The sequence below is a fragment of the Sus scrofa genome, chromosome 3, assembly GCF_000003025.6.
Source record: "Sus scrofa isolate TJ Tabasco breed Duroc chromosome 3, Sscrofa11.1, whole genome shotgun sequence".
Lineage (NCBI taxonomy): Eukaryota > Metazoa > Chordata > Mammalia > Artiodactyla > Suidae > Sus > Sus scrofa.
Genome location: NC_010445.4, coordinates 112,306,043 through 112,321,625, shown reverse-complemented (window position 1 = coordinate 112,321,625; position 15,583 = coordinate 112,306,043). Strand labels below are relative to the sequence as shown.

Here is a 15,583-nt window from a genome sequence, read left to right as displayed (position 1 = left end):
CGCCCTGGCCTTGTGTGGTCAACTGGGCCTTAGACTAGAACCAGAGCCCGGGACTGAGCCAGTGCCGGGCTCAGCCACTCCTCCGCTTGACCACAAGGCAGGGCTCTGAATGAGCTGCTGAGGCAGGGTAGGACCCCTTCGTCTCTGGACTGTCTGCTTACAAACGGGCATCCTAGGAACCAGATAAGCAGGCCTGGGTCTCGTGGAAGAAAGGCCAGGAGCTAGGGCTCTAGGAGTTTGGGAATCAGCCAGAGCGGCCTAAAGAGCCACCAGGCGTATCCTACTGGGACATTAGCCCTGGCCCCACAGCCAGCGTTGGTGCCTGTGTTCCGAGTAGCTAGAGAAAAGCTACAGCTGCAGCCAGGAGCACCTCTCCCAGATGTGCCCACCTACCTACCTTCCGGCAGGTGGAGGTGAAACCCTGGGTACCACGGGGGCGGAGCTGGGACGGTGACCCGACAGCATCAAGGAGTGGGTGAGGGGTCTCTCCCCTGGATGCCACCCCTTCTTACCGTCCCCATATCAGCTCCTTAGCTCTGCTGAGCAAGGCCAGCCCTGGCATTAGGGAAGCTGAAGTGGGGGCCCACAGAGTGATCAGCCTCAGCACCGCCCCCCACCCCACCACCACCCCAGCCGTCTGCTCGGCCTCTGGGCACCCCTGGGAGGGAAGTCTGGCCGGGCCTGTGTGTGAGTCCCGTCTTAGTGTGGAGGAGCTGGCTGCCCGGGCGCCGCAGAGAGAAGGACCCAGGGGTGCCCTCTGTGTTTATGGGGGCGGTGCGGGGCAGTGCTGGCTGCCTCTGTCCTGTGTGTGACCCTGCCCTCGAGGGGTCCTGTCCCGTCTGTCCCGAGGGAGCCACAACCAAAGTTACAGAGAGATGGTGGGGAAGGTGGCCAAACGGCCTGGCAGAGCGTGGCCGCCTGCTCGGTCTCCAGCCGGGTCTTTCCCAGGGAACTGGAAGGTCAGTGTTGCTTCCCCCTCAGCCCCTCCCACTGCAGGCAGCCTTTCTGCTTCCCCAATGCCTTATGCCTGGGCACACTGCCACAGAATATGCAATAGGCGTGGGTGCCTTGCCCCCACGCCCACACCCTCACCCCGGGCAGCCCCTGGACCCCAAAGGCCGCAGCTGCCACGGCCTCCCTTCAGCCCCTCCTTGCCTATCTGTCTTCACACTGAGAATGGCGCCTAATAAATGCTGTCCATGGAGACCAGGCTCAGGCTCAGCTGCCTCTGTCATCGTATACCCTTGGCACTGCCAGGGAGCGGCCATCCCCCCCGCGGGTCTGCAGATACAGCAGCAGGTGCACTTCAGGGGCAAAGAACATTGCAAGCACCTCTCTTTGGGGCACGTTGTTGTCTGGGCGTGGAGGGATAACTCAGCCTGGGATAGGGTCCCAGAGCCCAGAACAGACCCAAGAGCAGATGCAGCCTGCCTGCTGGTGCCAGTGCCTGGAATCTGCTAGCTGGTGACTTCCAGGTGCCACTGAGTACAGCCCACAGTAGCCTTTGCTACCACAGCCCATGCCTAACTATCTCTCTGTCTTTCTTCCATGAAACAGTGCTTAACCCTTACTGCAGCCGATGCATCCTAATACTTTCTACTCCAGCTCCCGTTCTCCAGCCTACTACACTGATTTCCCTCCCCGCTAATGGTTTGCTTCTAGCAGAGCGAAACACACTGGAGAAAGACGGGGGGGGGGGGCACTTTATCCCACCTACCCTCATAGGTCAATTGAAAGATACACAGGGAGACTTATTTCCTGGGGACTCAGGGGTCAAAGAAAGAAGTCGAGGCCACTTCAAGAGGCAGGACACAGCCAGCCTTTGTGTGACAGTGCTCCTGGCCACTCCCTGCAGGTGCAGGCAGGCTCCTGGGACACAGTGCTTGGGCTTTGGCTCCTGGGGGTGCCCATGGCAGAACTGGCCCTGACTCCGATTGGCTCCCTCGCACCTGAGACCACCTCCTCAAAAGCCAGGGCTTTCCGCCCACAGCCTATCTGTCTCTGTCTTTCTTAGGACAGACTTAAGACAGCTACGTCAAGAAACAGTGTCATTTTTGAGGTCAGCAGTGTCCAGTCCAGGGTGGCTTTGACTTTCTTAAGTGGTTCCTGCAGGATATACACCTGCTGACACTTGCCCTTCTTCCTTCATTCCCGGGGGGCAAAATAATCAGAATTCCAAGGAGTCCCTAAGGACTGCGTCACCCCAGTCTTCCGAGGGACAGGCAGAATCACGGCCACGGTGAACTGCGCTCCGCTCCTGAGGGCTCAGAATCACCCACGGTCCTAGTGTGGGCTCTTCCATCTCCAGAAGAGGCCACCCCCACCTTCCTCACTTCCCCGAAGCCTCTGAGGCATCCTGCACTGAAAAATACATGTACAGCAAAACAAAAATAGAAAAAGCAGCACCGCAGAGTGGGGCGGGGTATAAATATACCCAGATCCCGGCTGATGTGGTTACTCTGTGTGAGCCTCCAGTGGAGACAGAAGCTTCCTGGGAGCTAAGAGAGAAGGACGTATGTGATGGCAGCTCTTCCCCAAATGTGTCCCGTGGGGTGCCCTGTGGGAAGAGAGTCCCCTGGGCAGACGACTCTGCAGAAACGCTGCACGAGGCGCTCACGCGTGGAGCTTCCCAAGTCTCTGCACATGAGGGCCACGCGCTGAAAAGCCCAGCGTGGCTGTGCTTAACCCAGCATGGCCCACCCTCGCTCCCAGCACCAGGCCCTCCGCGAGCGAGATGTCTCCTCGCGTCCTGGGTCCCACAGAGCAGGCTTCGGTAAATGCTGATCTGGTGAAATCTCCATCTGGTGGAGAGAGAAGGTTGATCCCTCCCCCTCGATAAACTCTAAAAGGAGCTTAGCTTTTAAGTCCTTCTCTAAGTGCAGGCCATGACGTTACAAAATACACAGTTTATTCCCTGTTATGCGTCAACTCAAGCCAAGGCTTGGGACAGCTCACTTGCCAAGATCAGGCAGGGAGTTGGTGGCAGAGCTGGGCTTTGAGCCCAGGCCTGGTGGCTCCCAAAGAGTACGCTCTCACTGCCCTGTCCCCAGGGTGGTTCATGTCGTCAGCAAAGATTTGGCAGAAGTCGCAGAGCTGTTTAGGACATGTCGTTTCTTATTCAGAACCTGGGGGGGAGGGGGCGTCATCTAAAAACATCACCCTTCAAAGATGACACACCCTGATGGAGCCAAGAAATTCTGTTCCACCTCCGGTCCTCCTCCTCCCACGTGTAGCTCTTTCAACAGGCTCAGCGTAGCCCCCCAAGGCCGACAGTACCCACACAACTTAGCTCCGGAAGCTGGAGCCAGGAAGGGCCGTCCAGGGCCAGGGAAGATCTTCGGGACAGACGTATCGTCAAAGGGAGAGGCACCAGTGCAGAGTGACCCTGCCAGCTCCCCTTCCCAGAATACGCCCCACCCTCTGCACCGAGGAGCCTGGAAGCTGAAGCCCCCTCTCATCCCCAAAGCAGAGTTCAGGCTGGAAGGTGAGTCTGTTTCCCGAAGGGCCTCTGAACAGCCTGGTCTGTAGTGGACGGGTCCCCTCCGCTTGTCCAGGTGGCACTGAGGCTGGAAGCACAGCCTCAGGCACAGCCATCACCTTGGGCAGAGATTGCAAAGAAACACACACACACACACACACCCCCTCTAGATTCTTGGTCCAGCTCCTCTTTCTCAGAGGAAAGGAGGAAGGGGTTTCCGTTCAGAGAGAGGAGGTGAGATAGTCAAGGTCATGAGGCAAGATCGTGGACTGGAGTCCAGATAGCCTCACTTTCCACCCCCCTCCCTTCCACACACCCACACCCACGGAGTAGGGGCCAGCCTTCTCTGACTCTGATTTCGGATGAAAGCTGCTCATCTGAGGTTGAGTCACTCTGATGCTGGAAATTACCCACATCTGCACCTGGACAAACACCCGGAGACTCACGCCCCCACCCCTCAGTCACTCCGCTGCAGGGGGGGGCCCTGTGGGTGGTGCCACCGCCAGCCCAGGACAGGGACAGGGGCTGTGATGGAATTGACCGCCATGGTCTTCTCTGGCCATGAATTCCCCCCAAAACCACATCACGGGCATTTTCCATTCACAAAGCCCACTCGTCACTCTCTCCTTTGCTCACTGGACAGCTCTGTGACTGAGGTGAGGGTGGCCACTCCCACCAGACAGACGACAGAACTGAAAAAGACCCAAGGTCCCGAGAGCAGGGGCCGGCCCACATTCGCCTCCATATCTGAGCACCGGGCAGATCCCTGGCACTTCCTTGGTGGAAGCCAGAGCTGCCCCCATACCTCTGGGCCCCGGGTGTCCCCCACAGCATGCCAGGCTGGTTCCCAGGGGTTGGGGAGCCCCAGGTAGACGTGGTTCACAGGACCCATTAGCAGAAGGAGACAGGAGCTGCGAACACGTCACTCGCTTCACTATATGCCCACACTGGCCAGAGCCAGACTTTGGATTAAGGGCAGCAGAATGCCCTTAACAAGAGCCCCTGCCCTTCAGCTGAAGGGCCACAGGTGCCCCAGGAAAAGGTCATGTCTTAGACCCGGGCCAACTCCTTAAATCCATACTCTTCCGCAGTTCTTGTTCCCTGAAGAGGGAGCACGCGACCAGGTGACCCGTGACTACAGAAGATTCTGGTCTGACTACCATATCAGAATGGCAGGACAAAGGTCCACATCCCTGCGCTTGTTCTGGACCCAGCAGCAAGGGTGAGAGGTGCTGTGTCCTTTCCCATCCGCACAGGTCCAGCCAGGATGCTGAGACCGAGGGGGGCAGCTGGGGCGGGGAGCCTGGCCTGGGCTGTGTTGGGCTCTGTCCTCACCTTTGTCATTTAAAAAAACCCTCTTGGAGTTCCCGTCGTGGCACAGTGGTTAATGAATCCAACTAGGAACCATGAGGTTGTGGGTTCAGTCCCTGCCCTTCCTCAGTGGGTTAATGATCCGGCATTGCCGTGAGCTGTGGTGTAGGTCGCAGACACAGCTCGGATCCCGCGTTGCTGTGGCTCTGGCGTAGGCCAGTGGCTACAGCTCCAATTTGACCCCTAGCCTGGGAACCTCCATATGCCGCGGGAGCAGCCCAAGAAATAGCAAAATGACAAAAATAATAATAATAAAAAATAATAAAAAAGCCCTCTTATTCTGCCCTCATCCCAGGCCAGAAAAAAAAAAAAAAAAATTCTAAGGAAATGTTGGAAAGTACCGTAAATGGTGCCAACTTCTCTCCAAAGGTAAAGGACACAGCCTAGAATTCAGGGTGAGATGTTCTGAGCACCTGCTGTGTGCCACAGACTTTACAGGTCTTAGACCCACCCTGTGAGGCAGGTACTAGCACCTTCATTTTGGCAGATGAGAAAGGTAAGACTCAGGTAAGCTAAGTGAAGTCAAGGTCACACAGCCAGTCAGCCCAAAGCTCCCCTCAGGATCCTCTGATCTAAAGTTCAGGCACTTTCGGGGTTCTGGTTGTGGTGCAGTGGAAATGAATCTGACTGGCATCCATGAGGACACAGGTCCGATCCCTGGCCTTGCCCAGTGGTTTAAGGATCCAGCATTGCTGTGAGCTGTGGTGTAGGTTGCAGATGCAGCTCGGATCTGGCGTTGCTGTGGCTCTGGCATAGGCCAGCAGTGACAGCTCTGATTAGACCCCAAGCCTGGGAACCTCCATATGGTGCAGCCCTAAAAAGACAAGAAACAAAATAAATAAATAAAGTTCAGGCACTTTCAGCACATGCTCTTGCTTAGAATACATCTCGTCCAGCCTCCCCACGAGATATCTCCTCAACATCCCCCTACCAGGCCATACAGCCTCAATGTACAGGCCCCTTGCTCTCTGAGGTTCACTGAACAGCAGCTCTAATGACCCTTGAAGACATTGACCGTATTGTTTCTATTGAGACAAGAACTGCTTCCGGTTCTGGCTGTGCCCTCTGGATCCACCGGAAGCAATTCCCTCTGCTGTGAGCTTTGCTCTAAAGGATTCAGGATGGCTCCCCCCCACGGACAGTCTTCTCCAGGCTAAATGTCCTATTCTTTCAGCCACACCTCCATACCCAGGCCCTCTCCTGGAGTCACCGCTAGGCCTTCTCTGGAAGAGCTTCAGCTGATTTCTTCCCCAGGACCTTGATCAGCCATACGTGATCCAGCCACACAGAGGTGATAACCGTTCCCTCCCTTACCACGGATGCTCCTATTAATGCAGCCTAAGAGTGCATTTGATTTAGGGGCAGCCCCCTCACACAGAGCTTGCAGCCCCCCAAAACTCTCCTGGGGGTTGTCAGATGAACCACTCTGACACACACTGTTGGTTACCTGATCAAAAGCCACCCCTGCGCCCTTCAGCCATGAACGCAGAGGGCTGACATTCCTCAGGTGCTCACCCCTCCGCAACCCCAGTTCTAGGGAGTAAGCCAATCCCGGTGACTTAGCGCATCTTTCCAAAGATTCACTTAGGTAAGAGTGTTCAATTCTGGCTGATGGGGTCTTCAGAGAAGTCTGCTGGCGGGGGGGGGCATTGGGACAGGTTTTCCCGAAAGACGTCATGCGGAAGGAAGTGCCGATCTACTTTGACTGGACCATGCCAGGCCTGTGTGCGATGCCTGGATAGTGGCAGCCTTCTTGTGACCATGAGAGAAGACATGGTGGACACAGTGAGGATGGTAGAAGGGGAGATGGAGAGCTTCCTTGTTGCTGTGACATTGAGCTGCCCCTGGACCCCCTGACCTCGGGCTGTCTTGTTACAGGAGACGAGAAAAGTAAAAGATTCAGATCGGTTTTCCAGTACTGGCACCTGAAAGCCCCATAGCCCTGCTGCTGCAACAGGATCATCGCACTGTCTGAACCTGGTGGACCCCGAAGAAGAAACGACTTTATTTTTCCTGGCTCCACGGCCTTTGGCAACACTGGCTTGAGTCTCCTGTTCCTGGCTCTTAAATAACAGCTGGGGCCAATCCCAGAGCTTTGGGTCACTCTTGGGTATAAGGAAGTCCAGTCCGGTCTAGTCCAGGGTAAAACTTGAATCTCCAATCCATTTTAATGCTCGTATTCTCCCTGTGCCCAGAACAGACCCTCCTGCAGCTGAAGGGACTTGCAAAGGGGATAAGAGATGTTCTTCTCCCCACCCCCACCTTCTATTTCTGGCCCTTCCAGAGTCTCAGGCCGGGGGGGAGAGGACCTGAAAAGACCATGGACGCCCTCTGTGGGGCCTGGCTCCAAGTGCTAGCTCTCCTGGCCCCATGTGGGGTTGTCGGAATACATGCAGGAGCCTCCTCTCTGCCACAGATGGGCAAGCCACAGTCCCCACAGGCTCTAGCCCTTGGGGTTCCCCCCCACCCACAGCCTCCTCTGGCCCCCCCAAGGCCTGCCTTCTGGGGTGGAATATTGTAAAAATCCAAAGGTGGCCCAACCACCTGCCAGGGTCCACTCGGCTCCGAGGACCCTTACACACCCTGACCGTGCCAGGCGGTGGCCCTGCAGACAGCCCCCAGGGACCCCAACACCTCTCTCCAATGCTCTTCACCCTGGTTCCAGAGGATGGAGGAGCAAGTTCATTTCCAGGCAGACATCCAGCCCGGGAAGATGATTTCACCTCCGCGTCTTGTCGTTTCCACGAGGGATTCCTGGGTGCCCGCTGCCCCCACCTGGCTAAGCCCGGGGAGGAGCGAACCACAGCCTTCTTCCCCCAGGCTGAAACCTCGCAGCTAAAGGGATCCTCCCTCCTCTTCTCTGATCTCCTGCTTATGCATCCAGGCCGGGAGGACTGAGGACCTCTCTTTGTGCTTGACTGTGAATCTGCCACGTAGCAAATGCCAAGGTAGGAGAAAAAGTCAATCCCTGTTGTGTATCTTTCAAACCAGGTCTTTCCTGTACTCTCGCGGAGCAAGCGCTTTCTCTTAATGTCTGGGCCAGATCTCACGGACTTAGCACTACTTGTTCTCATCTGGCTGGTTCCAGGCTTCTGATGGTGTTCTGGTCTAGAAGCCTGGTCCCACGATGAAATCCACTCCTGCTCGCTCCCAGCTCCACATCACCCACAGATTCGATAATTCAGCTTTCTGGGCTGTTATTCAAGCCTTTGATGAAAAGATCAAAGACAACAGGACTGAATAGAGGACCCTTAATTCAGGGTGACATTTATTCCAGCCTGTCCTTGGTGAACTGCTACTGGCTCCAGCTACTTACCACTTCCTGTTATCTGAGCTCTAAAACTGTCTGTCTAATCAGGGCTCACAGGTGCCTGGGCTCCAGTCTACAGCTCCCTCGTCTCCCAGGATGTCAGTGACCTGGGCTAGGGATTTGGACTCGCTGAAAATAGCAAGTGCTTCCTCGCCCAGCTCTGCCAACCCCCTTCCCCCACCACTGCATCTAGGCATCTTCATTCAGCTCAGCTCTGCCCAGCCACACCCCGGCCCCAGCTCCCAAGCAAGCACCGCCTCGCTCATCCCCTTCCAGGCTCAGCCTCGGCTCCTCTCTCAGGCAACTGGTCTGCCCCTGAGGGGAGGGGCAGGAAGACCGTCACTGAAGCACCCAGATGACTCAGATGACCCCAAGAGTTGAGATCTGCTGACGTCCAGGACCCTTCGGTCGGCTGGGGCTGGGGTGGGTGGAGCAAAGCATATTTATTAAGCAAGAGCCAGGAGCTGGGCTAGGTGTGTTAGCGCAATTATCTCTGTCTCCTGGGTGAGGAGCGGTGAGGGAGGTCACAGCACTGGCCTAACGTCCCCGACCAACCAGTTCAGGGGCAGAACCAGGTTCTGATCTAAGCCTCTGCCCTCTGTTTGCTCTCCTTCCAGGTAGTTAGGGACCCCGTCACTGTCTCCGCAGCCTCCGGAAGACAGAGGAAGCCGGAGCACAGCCCATCCTGAGCCCCCAGGAGGGAGAAGCAGGTTGAGGGCGAGGGAAGGGGGGGCGGGGAGAAGTGCATCCCTGACATCAGGCTGCTGGGAAATGAGTCCAGTGTTCCTGAGACCTGAATGATTTGGGATTAAGCTTCCAGATCTGGCACCACAGATGCGATATGAATCCGTTGCGGCCCCACCCCCAGCCCATGGCAGGGAACAGATGGACAGACCCCTCCCTGGGGTCTAAGTAGGGCACTGCTGAGGCTGCTGGGAGGCAGCAGGGGAGCCAATCAGCCCTGGGGGGCAGAGCAGGGGCAGATCCAGCTCCACCTCCCCTTCCTGGGCCCCCCACCCTCCAAGACAGTAGAATCTGAGGGTCAGCTCTCTGCTGCCAACTGTGGGTGGTGCTGCCACACAAGGCAGAGACTCCGGACCCTGGAGCAGCACCGGTCATTCAGGCACAAGTCAGGCCATCCTTCCTAAGTCCCAAGTCCATAGCCTGAGACCACTGGAAGCAACAAGGGACACAAACTTCCTCCTCGGGGCTCCAGAGCAAGGCATGGGCAGCGTGGTGCTCAGAGCATCAAGGTCCCGAGCAGGACCAGCCTTGTGTGGCCCTCCCGTCACCATGAGCACAGCGGGATGGGGCCATGGGAGGCCAGACGGATGCAGAAACAGAAAGAAGGCAACTGTCAGAGCTGGAGGGACCTGGGGACTCCTGAGTCCTCTTCCTGTTCAAGAAGCAAAGGCTGAGGCTCAGCAAGGAGAGGGGACAGGTGCACAGGGAACGGGTGACAGAGCCAGGGGCCCCTTCCACATCAACGCAAACCACTGAGCTTAACTTGTAACAGCAAAACACAGGAACAGTCCAAATATCCACCCGCAGGCAAAGGGATTAACCGACTGGGTGTTTCCATGCTCAAGACTAGCGACCACTCAGCAACACGACTGGATGAACCAATGATCCATGCAAGGCGGCTAAGTCATAAAGGACCATGTCAAGTGACCAAAGTCAGACAAAGAGGAAGCAATGTAGGATTCTGTTCCTACCAAGCTCTGGAAAGAGTAAAGTAATCTGGAGGGACAGGCAGTAGATTGACAGCGACAGCGTCAGAAGGGGCATTAAGAAGGGGTATGGGAACGATTTGGGGTCATGGGTATATTCGCTGTCTTGGCTGTGCTGATGGTTTTGCGGGCAAGTACACACACTGAGGAAGGGAGGAGGCGGACGCCCGGGAGAGCTGGCCGGGAGGGGATGGACTTGGAGCAGAGCTGGCCTTGACAGAGCCGGCATGGAAGGCTGGGATGATGCAAACGGCAACAGCCCTGCAGAGGCAGGCGTTTGAATGAAGGCTCAGACAAAGCAGTGTTCTCAGAAGGATCCAGAACAATGGGAAGAGCCCAGGGCTGCCAGGGGGATGAGGAAAGACGACCCATGTACATCTGCTCCATGCACATATGTCTCTGGAGTCTCACAGTACCTACACTTAAGAGTAACCATCAAAAGAAGGTTATGGGAGAGAGGAACTATCAAAAGAAGCATGGGAGAGAGGAAGGAGGAGGGGAGAGAAGAGGAGCATGGAAGAGACCCTGGATGCATCCACCAAGCTGGGCTCTGTGGATATAAGGGAGCCAGAGCAAAGGAATGGTGCATGTAACTCAGAGCTTCCAGGAAATTTTCCTGGCAGCAAAGTGCAGGGACCTCCACTCTGTCCGGATCATGCACCTGCTCTCTGGAAGGGCTGGTGCATCTCCTTACCAGCCTGGATGGCGGAGTGGCAGGGAGCACACAGCAGGCCCTTCTCCAAGAGTTGGGAGGGCCTGGGATGCCCCAGCTTCTGCTCCCAGAGCAGAGAACAAGCTACTCCCCTCGCCTCCCAGGGAGGCCAACGAGGGCCTGTGGCACAGCCAGGAAGGGCAAAGATTTCCAAAGCTCTGTGATGGAATCTCTCCCTGGTTCTCCCTGTCCTCACGTTTCACAGGCACCTCCAACCCACAGCTCATATCTTCTGGAAGCGGCAGTAGCCCCAGCAGCCCTGCCTCCAGGGCAGGAAGGAGGAATACAGGCCTGCAGGAGTGTGCTGGGCCCAGGAGGGGCAAGTACAACATGTCTACTTGGCTCCTCCACCACCTAACTGCTCAGAAGACCCAAGCCCCTCCCCCAGAGCCAGCTCTGGGCAAACGAATAGGCTCCCTGGATGATGGGCCCGCTGTCTGCCTGGACCAGACCGCTGTCAGACTGTCCCCAATTCAACCATCAAAAATGAACAGCCCCTGCCTTCACTCCATCCCTCTCTGGGGCGTGAAAATGAAGCTTGTAATCTACCATACCCGGCACAGCACTTTACAGTCGACCCCTTCATCTCCTTCCTGATCCTGTGAAGCAGCTAAAATCATGCCCACCCTCCAGATAAGGGTTTCACACTTCAGCTGGGCCTGTGGACCTGTCTACGGTCCCACAGCTAACGTTTAGGGGGAGGGAACTTAAAGCTTCCAAGCCAGCTTGCCAAAGGGCCAGAAGCATGAGGACCAGACAGATTCTCACTGGGAAGCTTGCGGCCAGCACCGGGCAGAACACATCACTGCACAAGACCCGGTCAGAGTTAGAAGGAACCCCACAGGCATCCCAGCCGGCTTCGTCTCACCCTTCAGGCAACTGAAGCCTGAGAAGGACCAAGGAGGCGGTCATGGGAAATTGTACTTTAAGCTCCTGGGAACTGAGAGACTAAGAATCTAGGAGCGGCCCCGACCGGCTGGCCCTGGGGGTCCTTGATGGTGGCAGAGGGTGCACAGGCAGAGTTACAAGGGGTGCAGGCTCAGCCCATCCCCCATTCCCATAGCACAGGCAGACACGCTGAGCCTGTCCCCCAGAAGCCAAGGCCACGTTAAAATTCTCCAGGACAGGGAAGAGAGCAGCCACCAGGTGCTGGCACGATGGGAGGCAGGCGTCACCCTCCCCATTTTGCAAAGAAGCCAAGGCTCCGAAGGTTGAACAACCTCCGCAACGGCACAAGTAGGAAGGAGCAGAGTCGGGACGAAAAAACGCAGCATTCGTCCCACCACCCTCACTCCCCTCAGGCTGGGCTACTGGGCTGCCGGGGGACTTGCCCGCAGCTCATCGGCTCAGCCTCCAGCCCTGAGATGAGGTCTCTGGGGTCCTTCCGCTGGGCTTCTCCATCTGGCATCATTCAGGGCTGACTCCTGGCCCCTCACCCAAGATTGCCCTCATCAGACAGTGCAGAGGCAGTCAGGCCTGCCAGGAGCAATTCACCAGATCCACAACTTGAGAATCTCCAGGGAACCAACCTGGGAATCTGCATTTTAACAGGAGCCTTCCGGAAGCACAATTTTGGAGAAAGAACGTGCGAAAGACTGGCATCTGCTGCTTTCAGCAAAGATCCTCCCCAGGTCTCTCCAGGTTGGAGAAAGGAAAACCTATTTGCAGTCTCTTCTCTCAGGGCTAAAGCGAGCTGGATGCCCCTCCCCCGCCTCCCACCACCCCCGGGGGGGGCGGGAATCAAAAAGGAGCGCCTTCTGGGAGGCACAACTTCCGGGGGTGAAAACCCTTCCCCTTGGCGGGGAGGGGAAGATGCCCCTTCCTCCAGGCACCTCCACGGCTCAGGTGGGGGCGGAGCCAGGAGGCGCCGAGGCCCCGCCCACGAGGTCACCTCCAGCTCCGGATTACGTGCCCTGCCTGCCCCCTCCCGGCTAAAACCCATCTTCTGCTGTCAAGAAAAAGGTCGTCTGCCTGGAGTCGCTGAAAATTACACGTTAACAGCCTTACAGATTTCCAGCAGTTTCAAATGCTGGCTTTGGCCAAAAACTTCTTTAAAAGGCCATCCTCCCTTCTTATTCCATAGCGTTTACATTTTATAACATTTAAACAGAACCGCTTTCAAACACAGATAGGCAGTACTTTCCTGACATGTCCCCATAAAAAGTAAAATCTGGGAAGCGTCTGCGGTGGACGGCTGGGGAATGCCTTCTGTGCCCAGCAGTGATTAGCTCCATCTGCAAAATAGTTCCCAACGCTGCTGCCTCAAACTAGGAGCTCCTTCCTCCGAGAAGCCCTCCTGCCTCCCGTCTGGGCTCCGTGCCATGGATATCTGTCCACAGAAGACGTCCTTTGTTGAAGTTGCGGTTATGGCTCAGTGGAAACGCATCTGACTAGGAACCATGAGGTTGTGGGTTTGATCCTTGGCCTCGCTCAGTGGGTCAAGGATCCGGTGTTGCCAGGAGCTGTGGTGTAGGTCGCAGATGCGGCTCAGATCCAGTGTGGCTGTGGTGGCTGTGGGTCGGCCAGCAGCTATAGCTCCAGTTAGACTCCTAGCCTGGGAGCCTCCATATACCCTGGGCATATATCCAGACAAAACTAAAAAGACCAAAAAAAAAAAAAAGATGTCCTTTGTAGACGCGGCTGAGTCTCCACACTTCTTTGAAAAAACCTTTTAAAGTATAGTTGATTTCCAATGTTGTGCCAACTTCTGCTGCACAGCGAAGTGACTCAGTCATACATATATATCCATTCCCTTTCTTACATTATCCTCCATCACGGTCTATCCTGAGAGACTGGATATAGTCCCCTGAGCTGTACGGTAGGACCTAGCAGCTTCTCCTTTCGAAATGTAACAGTTTGCATCTACTAACCCCAAACGCGCAGCCCATCCCACTCTCTCCTTCCTCCCTCTTGGCAACCACAAGCCTGTTTTCCATGTCTGTGAGTCTGTTTCTGTTTTGTAGATAGGTTCATTTGTGTCATAGTTTAGATTCCACATGGAAATGATATCATATGGTATTTGTCTTTCTGACTGACTTCACTTAGCATGATCATCTCTAGTTGCCTCCCTGTTGCTGCATTATTTCATTCTTTTTTATGCCTGCGTAGTAGTCCATTGTGTATATATGTACCGCATATTCTTAATCCATTCATCTGTTGCAGAGCATTTGGCAATGCCACTCCTGGGCATACATCCAGACAAAACTATAATTCAAAAGTTACCTGCACCCCTGTGTTCATAGCAGCAGTATTCACAGTAGCCGAGAGTCTCCACTCTTTATATGCGTGACAGCTACATTTCCTGAGCTCTTCTGATGTGTCAAGGGCAGAGACTACTAAGAGAACTACAGATGATAGTTTATTTGCCAGAACAACCCTACAGGTAGCTATGACTATTATACCCATTTTGCAGATGGGAAACAGAGGCTCAGACAGGTCAACAGATCTACTCACTATTGAGCCCATGCTCATGTTCTTCAAGGCCCTCAGACCCAGACAGTGAACCCCTAAACCAACAGGGAGTCTGGAACCTCCCTCCAGGCCTGGGGTCCTGCCAACCTCTTAAGCAGGCCCACCTGCCATCATGGTTGAGGATGCGTGACTGCATCCTCCACCATTTGACCCCAAGAGAAGCAGAGCCCTCAGCCCCTCTTTTGGTTATTCTGCATCTCTCTGAATCACTCACCTTACAAAACCCAAGATACTCCTGGGAGTTGCTTTTTGATGTTAAAATTTCCTCAGGTGACTCACAATCATTTTTAAAAGCTGAGCGGGCCCCAGGCCCAGCATCCCTCCTTTAGCAGCAGGGGCAGCACGCCATCTAGTGGCTGTGTGGTGAACCTCGCATTGGCCAACATGCAGGAGCAGAGCCTGGCATCCGAGAGGCCCTTGGGTTGTTGTCAGGTGGTCAAACTGAAGTTCAGAGAGGGAGAGTGACCAGTCTGCAGACACACAGCAAGTTAGCATTCAGTCTCCAGGACCATAACCCAGCTCTTGAGCAGTAAGACCGTGCTTCCCCAACTTCCCTAGTGTTCCAAGGAAGCAGTGTGCTGGGTGGGAGCACATCTCAGTTCTTGCAGTTATGAGAGTGAAGTGTCCTGTTCACAGGGACGCCATCTTCCTGGTACTGCATCCTTTATTCTCTTTATCATTTGAACAGGTAAAGGCACACATGGAATCAAATCCGAAAGGTTGCAAAAGGGTACATGGTGAAAACTGAGTTTTTACAGCCCTCTGCCACCAATTCCATTCCAGAGCTATCAGTTTCTACTTGTCTGTCCAGATTGTCTGTAATTTACAAAGATATATATTTTGTTACTTTTCTACACAAATAGTAGCATTTCCTACGCAAGGCTCCAAACAAGACACCTTGAAGGTCGTTGCACCTCCGTATATGAAGAGCATCGTTATCCCTTTAAAGCCACACTGTATCCCCTGTGGGTAGTATATGAAGGTACCATTTAACCACTTTACTGTTGATGGACATTTAGGTGGTTGCCAATCCGCTGCTTTAACAAATATATATGGGAAATCAACTTGAGAATAAATTCCTGGATGAGGAATTGCTGGGAGTATCTGTTGTAATTCATTTTGGTCTCATACATCAGAAAAACCCACATCACAAGAACCTAAATACTTAAGAAGTTCTCTTGGGGCACAGTGGGTTAAGGATCTGGCATTGTCACTGCAGTGGCTTGGGTCAGGTTTGACCCACATGCCCAGGGACTTTCACATGCCCAGGATGGGGCCAAAAAGGAAAAATAGAACTTAAATACTTAAGGCCCCATTATCTCATTTAAAACAAGTCTAGAGGCAGGTGGTCCAGAGGTACATGGCAACTCCATCCTGAGGCCAGAGTGTGCTTGTGTAATTTTGACAGATATTCCAAATTGCCCTCCTCAGAGATTCTACTGTTTTGATTTCCACCATCAGTGTACAAAGTATTTCCCTACAGCCTGGTCAGCATCACATTATCATATTTT

The 15,583-nt window shown here is 54.7% G+C and overlaps 1 long non-coding RNA gene across 1 annotated transcript; it reads left to right on the top strand.

Annotated features, from left to right (window-relative positions):
• Positions 5,637-15,163, top strand: LOC106509869. Its single transcript, XR_001307821.2, has 2 exons — positions 5,637-6,140; positions 6,728-15,163. It is a non-coding gene; the product is annotated as an uncharacterized LOC106509869 (long non-coding RNA).